Genomic DNA, 14394 nt, shown 5'->3' with positions numbered 1-14394 from the left:
ACTGCAGAGACAATAGTAGTTATGACTTCATCTTTGGATAAGTACTGAACCCAGACTTTTTCGCAGTGGAGATGGTAGAAAAATAAAAGAAACAACCCACAGGGTGAAAAATTGAACTTTTCCATGGCAATGACCATAGTTTACCAGGATGAAAGCCGGAGTGGGTCAGAATGAAAGCCAGAGTGGGTCAGAATCATCTTTCTTCCAAAAGGTTGTGACAGTGGCTGAACTGGTAATGCAAACCTTTCTCAGGTTAGTCCCATCTGATTGAAATACTCCAGTTTTTCTAACTATAAATGATAAAGTACTCTTGTTGTGGAGAATTGGGGATGAGGGAAAGAATCAAAAGGAGTTTGCTTACACAAATTTACTCCCACATGTCCTAAATTATGCCCCCAAAATAATCATTTAAGCTGTTCCACACAAAGAATTTGTAAGCAAACGCATTTGCAGAATTGCTTTTTTTAGTGGAAGAGTTAAGGGGGAAAAAAGATGAAAGCTTAAGCAATGATTAGTGGCTTTAAAGCTCTGCTTCAAAAGTATCAGATATTTTTACTGAAGAGAAGCCTCACACAAGGGAGAACGGACCAATGATTCGCTAATTTAGTCCAACCTCAGATTTTTGTGTACCTCTTACAAAACACGGTCAATCTTTATTATTGGCCTATTCCATATTTGTAAGTTGGCCTGCTTGCTAAACTTTACTTGTAACCCTAAAATCAATACTCACGGTATTTTTCAGGTCATTCACAGATAGGTGCTGAGCAGTGAAAACTTTGAATCACCCACTGTACATATTCCCAGCCAAGACAGAACAAGGCAACATTCTACTTTCCTATCAGCCATCATACTGTATACAGATGTCCTTTTTGCAGTCTGTTGAGTACCAGATTTCTTTGTTTTTTGTTTTTGTTTTTGTTGGCGATTTTGCTATTTAAAATATCCCTCTAGCATAGTGAAGTATTGTCTATTATTGCTAAGCACAAAAAGATTGTTGTGCCTTAAGAAGAAACTATGTGTCTTAGATAAGCTTGCTTCAAACGTGGGTTAAGGAATCAATAATCTGTATTAAATAAGAGGTCTTTAAAGAGAAACACATATCAAACAAGGTTATGCATTAATTGGTTGATGAAAATGTGACCGGAGGTTTGCAGGAATCTCATCCTAACAGCGATGGTTCAGTGCTTGCTAATTCTGTGTCTGCAGTGACTTTGTAGAACATACAACTACAGCAAAGAATGATATCTGGCTATAGTGTTTGTTTCTGGTATCCAGAGTTATTAATCAGACAAAAGGTAAGAAGAAATAATTTATATGATCCCTTAGATGACAGCAATTGTAGCTACAAAACCAAACTTGTGAATGTTGTTGTAGGTTTCAAAACAAGCTCATTTTAAATGTATGGAACCTTGGGAGATATGTGGATATACATGTTTCAGAAACACCTTCTTTTAATAAATATATAACAATTTGTAAAGTAATTCAAGTGAATAAAACATTTTACAATGTTGTGAAAGGCAATGTTATCAAATAAAATGGGACTTATATAAACGTGTCCAAGCTATGTCTTTAAAAGGAATAAGTATTATACTAGAGTTAGTGTTATTAAAATATAACCCCAATGAGTATTTTTATGTACATTAATTTTTATTGTTGAATAATAATAATGCTTTGTATTTGTATGGCTTTCTGTGATTTTAAAGCCTGTTCCTGTGTGTTAGATCACTTTCATCTTCAGGGATTGCTACCAAAATCTTGTTGATGGGAACCATGAGCTTCTATGGGTGAAGAAATTTGCCCATAGCAACACACTACCAATCACAACATTGTTGTGATTGATTAAAATTTGGAAGACTTCAAATAGTATCCTATAATTTGTCCTGTGTTGTCATGTCAAGACCCATTTTTAGCCTTGAGAAATTTTGACCACGCTTTGTCTATCAGTAAACCAAATCCAAAGCCTATTTGGAAATGTTTTAAATGGATGGTTGTTAAAAATTTTCCATTTTAATTCCACAGACCTTTATTTGGAACACTGCTTTTTATTTTTTTTAACTTGTATTCCTCTTCATTTTAGAGAGAGGAAGCAAACAGGGGACAGGAGCCGAGGGAGAGAGAGAATCTCAAGTATGCTCAAGCACAGAGCCCAACCAGTGGCTTGATCTCATGACCCTGGGATCATGACCTGAGCCAAAGTCAAGAGTCAGACACTCAACCAACTGAACCATCCAGGCACTCCTGAAACACTGATTTTTCAACAACACGTTTCATTTTACATTTTCTTCTGACTTAGAAATGCATTATATCATGTCTGTAAGAAATATTTACTGAGGTACATACTGAATTTGTAACCTGTCTTAACTACACCATTTCTTAGTTGTGTAGGAAATCTTGTATTGGCCATTGATACTTAAGTTTGGAAACATGTAAGTCTGGTTTATATCTCACACCAAAGAACATTCCATTTTATGCTGAACAGAAGGGAAAAAAAAAAACCCTTCAAGATAAGCCAAATATGACTATAGGAACAAATGATCTTTTCACCCTTGAACTGTGTTGTCACCCTTGAACTCAAAAAAAAAAAAGTAACTGTTTGTTTGTGTGGTAGCCATAATGTTGAAAAAAATGGGGCAAAAGCACTTCTTTATGCAGAGGGTATGTAGTGGCACATATTTACTTGCACTTGGCAGATTATCTTGTTTTAAATGGATTCAACAGTCTGTGAGGGGGCAGATGTTCATGGCAACAAAAGGAGGACAAATTAGACGAAGTTAAAAAGGGAGCATACGGGAATCAATACAACACATGATTATTAGCCTACAGAAGTGCTGTAAGAAATAAGAACTCGACATGAATGAAAAAGCAGGGTGATGGTGTGGATCAGGGAAATAGGAAGGGAAGCCCAAGTGGTAAGATTTTGTTCGGTGAAAAAAAAAACCTATCTGCCCAAATTTCAACATCTCAGGAAATACTTTTTAGGATTCCATTCTCACCCACCATCTTCACCCCACCCAGCATGAAGGAAGGGCATGTAAAGTCAAAAGTTCAGCGTTCAAACTTAAGGATATAAAGGTTTCTCAATAGGTTGACTCGCTCAGAGAGTCCCTTGGCGTGCTGAGTCACAGTGTTTGCTCCTGTAGCATTTTGAAAGAACAATAAAATTTAGCTCAAGGGGTTGAGCTTGTTTTTGCCACGCCTATGCTGACCTACCTGTTACAGAAGTTTCTATTGGAAGGTTGAAAAGGTAGAGAGATACAGAATTTGCTGTGAGTTTGCCAGAGCATGAAAGAACATTGCTTCATGAGTAGTTTAAATGGTCAGGGCTAAAGATGGCCCTGCTCAAAAACTCAGCATGATCCAAAAGGCTAGCCAAATGAAGTGTGCAATTAGGATGCTTTTGAAGACACTGTGATATTGTTGTGCTGTAGCAGTCATTGTGTTGTAATTACTGCTGATTTTGTTCACTGTTGTTTTGAACCTCTTAATCCCTTGAAGTATCCTGCCAAAACTAGAGTATTAAAAGTGTGACTCCAACACACTGAAGATTACAAACAATTTAGATTAAGTCTACATGTAGCCGACATTGTCAAGTCAGTCATTTGATCCAAAGAGAGAACATGAAAGAAAAGAATGTCTCCACTCTTGGAAAAAATAGAAGTGAAACATTTTCAATAGCACAATCATTTATTTTTTTCTGAAATAAGATGAAATAGGCCCTAGTGGTGAGGCAAGATTTTGCTCCAAACATTCCACTGACAGTGATCAGCCTCCCAATGCCTCACCTGTGAATATATAGTAACATCATGGATTAAAAACAGGATGGGGCTCATTTGGGAAATACAGTTGGTCTCCATCTCCACCCCCAGGACACTAGAGAACAGTCTTCATTTTAGAATGTGTAGCTTTACCAAGTAGATGAGTTCCTGAAGAGTTATTTGGAAAGAAGTTTTTGTTAGTAAAAGCATTTTTGGAAGCATTAAAAAGGCCACCCTGAATGTAAAGCAACAGTAAATTCTAATTGCCTTTTGGACCGAGCTAGATTTTCAGATTCTACATTTATGTAAAGTGGGGTGGGCCTCTATGCAGAACTCTTAAGCGAAAGAGTTAATCCTGTTTTCTCAAGTGCCTAATTTATCACAGAGTTACCTTAGGCACTGGGAGCATCTGGCTCAACACGTACATATTTTTCAAGTACAAATTAAGGACTGAGAACGAGGCCAGGAACACGCTGTTGTGAGCAGCAATAGAATGGACTCACCAAGAGGGAGAGGCATAAATATTGTCTCAGATTTTAATAAGGATGAAACTCCATATATCATTAACAATTCTTCCTTCAATGTCTCGAAAACCCTCAGTCATTATATTAGATCCCCGCTTAATATTCTGCATGTGTGAACCAATTTGGGTTGAGGTTTTATTAAGCAGGTGGGGCATTAAAAATAAGACTCCTCTTTTATTGTTAAGATGTTTTCAAAGAAAGCCTGCTTTATGTGACTTATCTTGCAATATGCCAAGATACGTATCTGCATAGCTGTCTATGTTTATCTCATGTGATTTTAGATGGAAGACTAAACGGTCACTTTGCTATTTACTCTTCATTAATAGTAATAGTCATTACTATTAAATGCCTACATAAATAGGCATTTATGAAATGCCTGTTTACTATTACATAATCATATTGATTGTCCGTCTTTTTTATTCCTCTCTATTTTTTAAAAAACCAAGCTTAATTTTGATCAACTGGATGAGGGACAGAGGACTGAACAAATCTTTTGTGATTGCTTTATTTCTTCACTACTTCTCAAGAGTAGCCACAATAAGTTGAAGAGTGATGGGGGAGGGGCAGGAAGAAATGTGCTACTTCACTGGAAGCTTTGATGAGAGAAAAAACAAGGTTACTGCTTATAGAATCCAGCTTTCTGACGTTACATTATCTATTTGGATGATGCATATGTCCTTAAATCAGAAATAATTTGCTCAATGGACTGAAAGACTCTGTCTGTTCTCCGCAGAGTTAACAGGCATATGTTCAGTTGTCTTAGGAATGTGAAGAGAGGCCTATACATCATATGTTTAAGTGCTTACGACTTGGATGGAAAGATTGCTCATGGAGAATGGCAAAGCCATGACTCTGTGTTAGCTAATGTTGATATGCCGGGTGACCCACGAACCAAATCTCTATTGAATAGTCTCCACATCTAGCCTGGCACAAAGAAAATTTCACTTTGGGAAATGCAACTCTAATATCTCATTAAAGATATTTGTCCTTGTTCTAAGGTCATAAAATAAGGGGGTTATGGGAGACACCAAGACAGACTATGTTTCAGGGGACAGAATGACGGGGTAGGTAATCCTGCCTCTTGCTCTGCATTATAAAGGCATCCAGCCTCCAAGGTGACCAGCTTGACCTTTCTCTTGAGCACTGAATAATTTTTTTAACAACGCTTAAAAAATGCCAACATGCAAATTGTACATAAAATATTTAAAACAGGAGTCCTCACTTTGAAAAGGTGAATTAATGAATTCATCAATCAAAACTGTGAAGTTCTGAAAACCTCTAATTTACTCTTGTTATAATTTAGTGGGAAAAAGGTAGGCTTCCTCAGCATAGCTCCACAGAAATGTAATTAACCTTTGCTTTTGATAGAACAGGTGGGACAGTCGGTAAAGACGATAAATAAGATACACACATACATAAGTGCACACGCACATACCCCTGACACACAATCTTATAGGGTTCTTCCTCCTCAAGTTATTGTAAGGATCAAAATTTGAAAGGACCTGTGAACTGTACATTTCCCTATAAATATAAGGTGTTGCAATAGTTGTTTTTAAATAGATACATGGAGGCAGACATATCAAAGTGTTTATAAAATATTATATAATTATTTCTTTTAGGAAAATTGAAGCGTTTTTGTCTTTATTGAATTTCCTAATGATTTTTTCTCAATTAACATGTATCTTTAGGAAACAAAACAAAAGGAAAGATCAATATTCCAGTATTTTATCAATGGGTACCACATGGCAATGGCATCATACATTCAAGTGTAAGAACATAGCATATAGTCTGATAAGTTAAGAGTGTTTCCATGGGGACTATGGGTCGGAATACTTTGAACTGAGATTGCTCATAATGTAGGTCTGATTCAGTTTGAGAAAGCAGAGAAGGTAATCCTCTTGAGGTGTGTAAATTAAAACAGGACAGTATTAGCTCTTCTCTACCTCCCAACTTCCAAATTAGTCTGTTTTCCTCACTCTTTCTCACTGAAGTTCCAGTTTTCTCTCCTTTGCTTAATGAACTTGGAGTTCATTTATAGCTGATGCTAGCCTATGTTAAGGCTTGACAAGAGCTTAGGAGGAGGGCAAAGGCATTTTGTATCACATGGACCCTCTGACACAATACAGGGAAGAAAGATTTACTCTTCCAATTTTTACAAGCTATTGCTCCTTTAATTAATTTTACTTCCACAGGTGAAAATGGATGTACCATTTCTGGGAAAAGAAAAGATCCCCATTAATAGTGGGATATGTCATTACACTCAGAAGAAATGAATATGCCTTCTTTAACATAAAGAACTCATATATTCCTGTGGCTCTGATTTATTCCTAGGTTTCTTGTCTCAGTCATTAAGGAATTTTCTAGACCACTGCTGTTCATAGAGATACTACACACATATGCCTATATGTGTGCATGCACATGTGTCCCAGAATAGAAATATAAAGAATTTAAAATTCTTTTTTTTCAATACAAGTATAGTTTATATTTCAGTATAAAACTTAATTTGACTAAGCAGCTAGGATATATGCATTATCTAAATTCGTTTGCTTTAATAGAAATAACTGAATTCAGATTGGAGTTTTAACATTTTCCTCTTTCTATGAATATACTCTTTCTCCAAATGATTATGTGCTTAATAAAAATATGTATGTATTGATGGAGATGGAAATATTTTAATAGAAAACAGCATTAAAAGTTCCCTTTAGAAAAGAAAAGCCAGAATAAGTCCAAGAAATGTTTCTTGTTTGGGGATCTGGCTGTATTAAAAAAGACTATAAAAATGACTATATAGGGGCGCCTGGGTGGCTTAGTCGGTTAAGCGTCCGACTTTCGCTTGGGTCATGATCTCACGGTTCGTGGGTTCGAGCCCCGCGTCGGGCTCTGTGCTGACTGCCAGCTCAGAGCCTGGAGCCTATTTCAGAGTCTGTATCTCCCTCTCTCTGACCCTCCCCTGCTCACGCTGTCTCTCTCTCTCTCTCTCCTAGAAATAAATAAAACATTAAAAAAAATGACTATATATATATATACACATATACAGATATATAGGCATGTATATATGTCTATATATATATATAACTTTAAAAGATTATATATGTGTGGGTGTATAACTTTTCTTAGGGCTAGTTTTGTGTGTGTGTATGTGAGGGAGGGAGAGAGACAGAGACAGAGACAGAGAATGCGACTGTATGACAAATTACACATTGGAAAGGTCCTGGAACCATTCTCATTTCCCTCCCATCCGCATACACTTTTATTCTCTATTTTCTTTGTTTTGGGAACAGGTATTCACCGGGAGACTTTGTTTCTGCCTTGTGTTGATTAAAACTTTTGTCTTCTTGTTTTTAATCGGTCCCTGCACATTGACTATGAGGCTCAAAATGTGATACCACTGTTTTTTTAGAAGGAGTGAGCAAATACAAGACGGTGAGGGTTAGCCTCCTTGGTTTCCTTCTCACACGCACACAAAAGCAAATCTTTAGTTTTATTATACCTTATAATTGCTCAGACAAAAATGGTCAGAGTACCATGAGTGGTGCATTTGGCTAGCAAGACAGTTTCATGCAGTAATGAGATTTCCCCCCCGTAGGAGGGCTATGAACTGCTAATTAGCATCTATGACCTAATATTCTCTAGCAACCAAGAGTAATAGCAGTAATTTCCAGTTTTATGCAGAGTACAAGTCTCCAATATTACCAGCACTTCTGTTTCATTTGTAATTAACTGCAAGCAATTATTACAGTCAAGAAAGTATATCCTAATGCTCCTAGGTAGTAAAATAAAAAGAAATTATGTTTGTAAAACTTATATATGTGTCATGCTGACTGACTGGAGTTCTTTGAAAGCCCTGAGGTTACGTATCTATCAATTAAAGTTTTCTTTTTGTCCACGATGGTATCATTCTTCATTTTAATTTGGAACTTTTAGTTCAGTATGTAATTCTTTAGTCTTAGCTTGGAACCAAACATTTATGAGATTTTGTTTTGAGTTCATAGGGAAAAAAAGGAAACATTTAAAAGCCAGTAACTAGGGGGAAGATGTTGTGATATTAGCGGGCAATGTGTTTCAAGAGACTGGCAATGCGTACATCTTAGGTGGGGATGTAGCATGCACAGGAGGAGCAGTTTATGAGGTGGAAATGAAGGACTTTTATTTGAGGTTCTCGCATGAAAGTCATACTTCTGTGAATGTCAATAAAGTTGTTCCATTTTAAAAAATGACATTTAAGATGATTTCTTACTTAAGGAAAGGGGTAACACCTTATTTATCTACAACTGTGAAAGACTGCAATTTTCTATATGAGTGATTTTTTCTCAGATAATTTACCTCTTAATGCACCAAAACTGTATTTTAAATATTTTTGATGCTCATTTTCTGAAAAAAAAATTAATCTCATGCTCTGCATCATTTTCTAAGGTCCCACCCGCAGCCTGGAAGACCTTCTCCCATGCAACCAGGATGTCAGGGTAGGTGGGTAAGGTGGGGCTTTAATCTTCACTCACCACATCAAGAACAGCTCTGCTTGTCCGCCTTCTGTGCTATAGTGGCTTCCACCTTAGACCCAACCCAAAGAATATAATTTGTTGCTGAACCTGAAGCTTACAAAATTCTCTACCTTAGAAAACAGAATGTATATAAAACTATGTATAATTTAATCAATCAAGCAGGATCATCATTATGTACATCACTCATTGTACTATGCAGAAATATGATCGTATGATTAACATGTACAGATTTGCACTTTTCCCTACGCTGAGTGGCTTCAGATGTCTGTGCTTTTTTGATTAGTATTTCTTGTTTTCCTCCTTTACAGATAAGTGCAACCTAACCCTGCCGTCACAGCTTTAAGCCGTCTCTATCTCTGATTCTCATCTATTATAAATCCAGGGAAGAAGTGAAGGTGGCCAAGGGAAACCATAGGATAAAATTCAGTAAATCGTAATGTGATGATGAAAAAGCACAGTGCGAAGCTGTCAGATACTCTATACCCACAAAGCTTTCCTATTAAAGGGACTAGACTAACAGGCAGAGAGAGAGCAATGCAGATGTAACCTCCCACTGTAGAAGGACTTGCTCAAGCTTTAGTAGTGGTGGTGGTGAGGAGGACGAGGATGAAGATGAGGATGATGATGATATTGATTTCACATATTTGTTTATCATGTACTCTGTGCCAGGCACTCTGTCATTCACTTAAGTGAATGACATCTAAAATGTCAATGATTAGGCACCATTAATTATATGATCGATATCTTGATTATTTTTTTTATTAGAAACTTCCGACTTTGCTCACAGAACCTTAAAAAGAACACACAGATACTAGAGAAAAGAATTTGGAATCACACTCATGCCTGTTTGATTTCATAGCTTGTATAACTATCCAGTCCTTCTGCCTCCCAAGTACAGTAAAGTATAAGAAAAGCATTTTTCACAATTATCAAGTCCAACTTCCTTATTTACAGTTGAAGACACTAAAGATCATTGTGTTGAAAAAGTGGCATTTTTTGCATCCAGTCTCCAGCTCCCGGGGCAGGGAACGTTTTGTAAATTGTTTTGAATATGAAGCCTTTACTCTATCTTCCTTTCTCAAAACTGCTCTGTCAGAGATCAGTGGAATCTTGCTCTTTGCCAAACGCAATAGACTCTTCGCAGCGCTCAGTTCTCCTCCTGGTGTATTGGGAGTAGTTCACATTGTTGACCATCCTCGCTTTTTGTACTGCTTGTTCTTACCTCTGGACTGTAACTTAAGCTGGCTCTCCTGCTCTGTGTCACTTATGTTTTACTGCATGACTACTCTCCCAACAGTTAGCTGAAGACAGCCATTTGTCTCACAGTTGTATAAGTAGATAATGTGGGCAGTGTTTGGCCTCTGGTCTCAGCTGGGCTCACTCATATATCTGTGGTTAGCTTCCAGCTTGGCTGGGGGATGGGCTGTCCAGGATGGCCTCAACCAGAATGGCCTGTCACTGCTGCAGAAGACCTCCCATCCTCCAACAAGCGAGCCTGGGCTTGCACACTTGGCAACTGCTCAAGGTTCTATGAGTGAACATATATTCATGCAGTGCCTCCTAGGAGCAAACCATCACTTCTGCTGCACTCTGCTTGCAAAATTAAATCCAAAGGTCAATCAGGATTCAAATGAGGGGAAATAGACTTCACCTCTTGATGGGAGAGCTACAAAGCCACATTGTGTAGGGCATAGCTATAGGTAGGAGTGAAGGAGAACTGGGGCATTTCCTGACATATACAACAATCTCCGTTGCAAGTTGCATTGTCTTGCCTTTCAAACACAAGTTGAGGGGCTCCTGGGTGGCTCAGTGGGTTAAGCATTTGTCTTTGGCTCAGGTCATGATCTCACGGTTGATGAGTTTAGGCCCCTCAGCAGGCTCTGCATTGACAGTGTGGAGACTGCTTGGGATTCCCTCTCCCCCACTTTCTCTCTGCTCCTCCCCCACTCACCCTCTCTCTCTCAAAATAAATAAATAAACTTAAAAAATAAATAAATAAGCATACGTTTAACTCATGTTACTCTGGGCCTCTTTCCCTTTTCTTTTACCCTCTCTCTTTCAACCATCACATCGACTACCATGGCTTCAGTCATCATTTTCTCATGGATGATTCCCAACTCTCTGTATTCAATGTTTACCTTGTTCGTGAGCTCTAGACTGAGATTCTCAACTGCCTATGGAAAATGTACCTGGCTTCCCGCATGTGCCCTAAATGCAACAAACTCACAACTAAACTCTATATTTTCCCACAAACTGTTTCTTTTGTCAGCTTTCACTCTCTGTCATTTATGTTACTTCCCATCTAGCCTCCTATAATAGAGAACTCAGAACCATTTTTGATGCTTCTCTCTCCTGCCAGCCCCACTTTAATCAGTTGTGACTCCTGGTCATTCAACCTAACTGTTGCTCAGGTTCCCTTTTGTTTATTTCTAATAATATCCTGATGAGATCTATTGTTGCTTATTAGATTATTAATTTATAAATTATCCTTTATAAACTTCTTCACATATAAAGTCTAACATAACAGTCCCATTGTTATCAGGATAGTATTTCTAAAACACATATCTGTTCATGCAGATTTCTGTGCAAAAATACTTTTATAGTTTTCCATTTATCTGGAACAAAAGGAAACTTCTTGTTCTTGGAGACTGGGTGTTCTTGGAAATCTGTAGGTCAAATATCATAATTATTTTAGGTATCATTGTTATATCTCCAGTCTCTAACCCCCTGCCTGAGTTATAATAATTGTTCAGTAAATATTTGTTAAATATTTAACAAGTTAAATAGACAAGTTAGCGAATGTTGGGTAGACCCACTAGACAGCACAACAGCAGTCAAAGAGTTCCTATGTGTTGAGTTAGAGTAAAGAAACTTAGAGATTGATAGGTCTGGGTGTAAGTCTAGCCCTGCCACCTCTTGGCAGCGGACCCTGGAAAATTTATTTAACCAGTTTGAGCTCAGGTTTCTTTGTCCTACAAGGAGATAATTATAGTTAATGTACAGAGTTGTTGTGTGATTAGCAATAACATATGTGAAACTCCTATATCAAACTCCTTTTAATACATAAGGAGAATACTAATTGTCTCCATCATTATCCTCAGTCCAGGCAAGAGAATCATCAATTTCAGGTGTGACAATATGTGACAAGAATCCATCCATGGTGGTCTGAGATTTAGACTTGGTGGGACTCAAATGGCAAGATACTAGCCAATCCTTTAAAAATAAGAAAACAAAAGAAGTCTAGGATTCAGGACAGAAAATCCCAGCAGGAATTCAGACACAGAGAAAGGGAAATTGGAACTAGCTTGGAAGATAAAGCCATAGGGGAAGAATCTAGCCTGGCTGCAATCTGAGAGGACAGGGTTGTTTGGTTTGGAAGTGACAAGTGCTGCACCTGACTATTCTGTCCATCCCCAGAGTCCGGACAGGAATGACTCTACAGAAGTATCAGAAAGATATGACTTTATCTGCAAATCAAAAAGGTTTAGGGGACAGAGTACACAGTTATTCCTTTTATATGTCTTTATTGAGCTGTCACTCAGCTCAATATGTATGTTTAAGAGATCATACAATCCACACTGTTTGCAGATACACAAAAGAATCAGCTATTTCATAGGCATATTTTAATTTTGATCTCTTTTTCTCAAAGGTTACCTTTGTTTTCATTTTCATATTTTAAAAAGTTTACTTTTCTTATTTTTCTAGTTACTAACAATCTCATTCTTCTTATAAATAGGCACACAACCATGCTTTTTTGTTTTTCTTCTGCCCATCTATATGTCAAACTATATACCAAACTTCTGCTCATCTATACACAACCATCACAAAGAAATACAGAAAAATGACATCTCAAACAACCTCCAAAATTGATGTACTTTTAGATAATATATAATAACTAATAATATCACTCATAATGTTATACTTTTACTTGTGCCTTATACTTTTATGTATAATGTATTCCTAGTTATAACCTTTGAAATAAGGAAGGCAGGCATTCCATGAGACAGTTGATTTGATTACATAGTATTTACTTCTTCATCCATCTTTTTAATCACTTTAAAAATCTCCCACATCTGGATGGCAGTTTGGTTTCATCTTGCATTCTTAATTTTAATTGATAGGTAATGGATACTTAGAGCAGAGTGTTCAGGAGAATTGGAAGGCATTGTCCAGACACAGGAGCAGAGAGTGCCGTGATTGACTAGCAATGTCTGCAATGGAGAAGTGAAGGAGGAAGGGCAGAACTATTGCAGTATATCTGACAAGCCTATTCTATATAATGATATAGCCATTTTTTTCCCCTCTCACTTATACCAGTGGTTTTCAAATTACTCATAGTCTTATAGGTTTTCTCATCTGAACATAGAAAGTGAATTGAGTCACTACTTCTTCAATTGTCTTAAGAAGGGGATATAATTTGTACTATATTAGATGCACAGTTAAGTTTATATATATATATATATATTGGATAATTTAGAGCATTAGAGCTTATATATCTCCAGGTTGAGAAAAGCTGAGGGAGTTTACTAAGTAACTCAAAGGCTGACACATACATAAGGGACCAAGAGGGCATAATTTCAGTTTTCCATTTGCATGTCATCCAAATCAGCCTCACTTGTACAGGTATGTGTGTGTATGTGTGTGTGACTCATGTGCATTCAGATGCACACCTGTACACACACGGGCATATTATATATAAACACACAACACACACATACAATTTAGAATTCATTTGAAGAAAGTATTCTACAGCTTTAAATATTTCTAACTAAACAAGTCTGAAAACAACTGAGTGAGATTTTTCTTCTGACTTTGAAAGTTTATTCTCTTCTTTTTCATTCAATACAAATGTCTCTTTATTACTTGAGATGAATTTAAATGTTTCTGAATTTAATATCTTGCTCTTATGAATTTATATCCTGTTATTAATTCCTCTTTCCCACCATGAGAATATAGAAACTTCCTCTGAATGTCTAAGAAAATGTGTAAGACAGAAAAAATACCAAGTTGAGGAAATAAAAACTAGATTGTGTAGTCTGTAAAAAAAATCAGGCTTATTATACCACGATTAACAGAACTCTTGAATTAAAGGGCTGGTTGTAAATTTCCATTTCCACCTTAGCACCTGGACCCAGAAACAGCTGTCCCTTTAATCCTTTAGAAATCTCTTCAAATAATGTTTCCTTTTCCCATGTTGTGTGATAGCTGGTGTGATTAATATCATTTCAGCAAACCTGTAATAATCCAAGTGTAGATTTTGTGAATTGTGTCTAGCAGTGCCTTCAGATAGATTAAAGCTATTTGAGGCAGGATCAGCTTTTTGGCACTGATCATTTCAATGCTTTATAAATAATTAATCACAAAAAAACCTACATTAATGCAGCCCTTAAATCATAAATTGGGACCTAGGAGCTAAATACATGCAAAGTTCACATTCTCTAAGAAATATTCATTTTCTCACATGGCTTATTTTACACAATTTATTTGCTCTATATTTAGAAGCTCAATTAGCAGCCCAATATCATACGCATAGTGTGGAAAAAATCCTGTTATTATAAGCACCCTGCATTGCATTTATTTATTCAACAATTATTTACTAGGCCCTGGATAAAG

The sequence above is a fragment of the Crocuta crocuta genome, unplaced genomic scaffold, assembly GCF_008692635.1.
Source record: "Crocuta crocuta isolate KB4526 unplaced genomic scaffold, BGI_CrCroc_1.0 scaffold235, whole genome shotgun sequence".
Taxonomy (NCBI): domain Eukaryota; kingdom Metazoa; phylum Chordata; class Mammalia; order Carnivora; family Hyaenidae; genus Crocuta; species Crocuta crocuta.
Note: the sequence above shows the minus strand (reverse complement) of the source record.